This window comes from Tupaia chinensis, unplaced genomic scaffold (genome assembly GCF_000334495.1).
Source record: "Tupaia chinensis unplaced genomic scaffold, TupChi_1.0 Scaffold000217_1, whole genome shotgun sequence".
In the NCBI taxonomy this organism is placed as follows: domain Eukaryota; kingdom Metazoa; phylum Chordata; class Mammalia; order Scandentia; family Tupaiidae; genus Tupaia; species Tupaia belangeri.
The window spans coordinates 6,164,543-6,167,421 of NW_006159692.1; the positions used below are offsets into that span (position 1 = coordinate 6,164,543).

Below are 2,879 nucleotides of genomic sequence, written 5' to 3' on the forward strand. Positions count from 1 at the left end.
GCTTCTGAAGTCAACCAACTCATTCACTTAAATATTAAATTCCCAGACTACATCAACATGATCTAACTAAACTGATGCCAAAGAGGTCTAATATACACTTAGAAATACAGGCCTGCAGCACAGACAGCAAGTTCAGCAGAAGACCTCCAGTCAGTGTGATCACCTCTCAACTTATTGGAGTTATAGCAACCACATGCACCTAAGTCAAACTTAGTGACGGAGGCCAGAGGAATGCGGCGTGGAGCTATCCTCTGTGGACATCAAACACAGCTCAACTCTTTAGCTGTTGGTCTGGATGAAAAATCAGGAGAAGCTGACCATTCAGGACAGAATACATAACCATACCAATGGCATAAATTAATCCTTAATGATTTGGGGTTAGTTCACATTCTCCAAAGGAGCTATGTAAGGGCCTGCAAAAGCTACAGTTAGGGTCACATCCTAAGCTCCATCCTCCAGGAAAAGACCACTAGAAGTCTCCACTAAACCTCTCCCTCCCCCCTTCCCCAACCACACTGGTCTCTCTGGGGAGCACACGTGTCCTCTAGCAATTGAAAAAAATAATAAAAAAGAGTGAAGGAGCTGGCACTGTAGCACCGTGGTTAATTGCTGTGCATGGGAAGCTGGATCCCGCATGACCTACAGTGGTTCAAGTTGCAGCCCCAGCGGCTTGAAACGCAAATTAAGCACATGTGCGTGCGAGCCCAAACTCCTGTAGAATGGAGGAAAAAGGCCTATAGAGAGGGAGAGATGGAGCAGAAGGGATTGCAAAATGACCATGTCCCATGGGATGATACTTTCTTACTTTCTCTGTCTCTCTGGTGAGCGCAAACACTCTGCTAAATTAAGAAAAAAATAAGAAATAGAGAGAAAGAGAAATGAGCACCCTTCACAGGGTCATGCCATAATCCCATTCCTTCAGTCCTCCAGCCGGTCAGACCTCAGGCACTCCTCCATAGGCTCAGCCCACCTAGGGAGGGGACTTGAACTGCAATTGCCATGTGGGACCAGCTTCTGAGCAGCACATTCCTGGCTGTGCCATGGAGTCAACCCTAAGTTTTGTACTTTTAGAATAAGGCGATACTAAATGCTACCTTCGGCTTAGCTCTGGTTTGAGTGCTTCTGAGCCTTCAGAGGGTGCGCCAGCCATCAGGTGAGCTGCAAATCTCTGCACGACAGGATGGTAATGTCTCTGCAGAGGAAACATGACAACCACATTTAGCACAGGTCAATACTATACAAACACTATCTACGCCAAAGATTATATTCAATAAAGTCACACTCATTTTACTTTTAAAAATCCGTATTTGTAGGGAACCAGCAGTTAGCGTAATGGGTATGTCACTGGATTCCCATGTAGTCGACCGCGGTTCGCATACCAGACCCGGTGGCTTAAAACTCACGCCGGGCGCGTGTGCGTGCGTGCCCAAGATCCCGAGAGGAGAATGGAGGAGAAGGGATTGCGGCGTGAATCACCCCTCTGGGGGGTGATTTCTCGCTTTCTGTCTCTATGTCTCTCTCTCTCTGTCTGGCGAGCGCACGCGCCCTGTAGCAAAAACTTCTCCAAAACAAAAATCTGTATTTGTATATGTCATTCACTTGAACCACAAACCTACAGAATGAATATTATCTTTGCTTGCAAGAATAAAATACTAATGTATTTGATGGCCAAGTAACCAGCGACATGGCTTACTCTTGCTTTTACAATAGGAAAAATATCAAAAAGTAATTTCTCTTTCAGAATGAAAAACGTTACATTTACAAAAGGTTACCTGATGCATTTATTTTCTGTAAGTTTCATTTCTAATACTGTCCACGCTATTAGGCTCACAACATGAATATGCCTGCTTCTGAAGTCAACCAACTCATTCACTTAAATATTAAATTCCCAGACTACATCAACATGATCTAACTAAACTGATGCCAAAGAGGTCTAATATACACTTAGAAATACAGGCCTGCAGCACAGACAGCAAGTTCAGCAGAAGACCTCCAGTCAGTGTGATCACCTCTCAACTTATTGGAGTTATAGCAACCACATGCACCTAAGTCAAACTTAGTGACGGAGGCCAGAGGAATGCGGCGTGGAGCTATCCTCTGTGGACATCAAACACAGCTCAACTCTTTAGCTGTTGGTCTGGATGAAAAATCAGGAGAAGCTGACCATTCAGGACAGAATACATAACCATACCAATGGCATAAATTAATCCTTAATGATTTGGGGTTAGTTCACATTCTCCAAAGGAGCTATGTAAGGGCCTGCAAAAGCTACAGTTAGGGTCACATCCTAAGCTCCATCCTCCAGGAAAAGACCACTAGAAGTCTCCACTAAACCTCTCCCTCCCCCCTTCCCCAACCACACTGGTCTCTCTGGGGAGCACACGTGTCCTCTAGCAATTGAAAAAAATAATAAAAAAGAGTGAAGGAGCTGGCACTGTAGCACCGTGGTTAATTGCTGTGCATGGGAAGCTGGATCCCGCATGACCTACAGTGGTTCAAGTTGCAGCCCCAGCGGCTTGAAACGCAAATTAAGCACATGTGCGTGCGAGCCCAAACTCCTGTAGAATGGAGGAAAAAGGCCTATAGAGAGGGAGAGATGGAGCAGAAGGGATTGCAAAATGACCATGTCCCATGGGATGATACTTTCTTACTTTCTCTGTCTCTCTGGTGAGCGCAAACACTCTGCTAAATTAAGAAAAAAATAAGAAATAGAGAGAAAGAGAAATGAGCACCCTTCACAGGGTCATGCCATAATCCCATTCCTTCAGTCCTCCAGCCGGTCAGACCTCAGGCACTCCTCCATAGGCTCAGCCCACCTAGGGAGGGGACTTGAACTGCAATTGCCATGTGGGACCAGCTTCTGAGCAGCACATTCCTGC

General features: G+C 45.6%; 1 protein-coding gene across 1 annotated transcript in view; it reads right to left on the minus strand.

Moving 5' to 3' along the window:
- The window catches only part of NOC3L (NOC3 like DNA replication regulator), a gene marked incomplete in the record, with an annotated part of 39,109 nt that overhangs the window by 2,473 nt on the left and 33,757 nt on the right, over positions 1-2,879 (minus strand).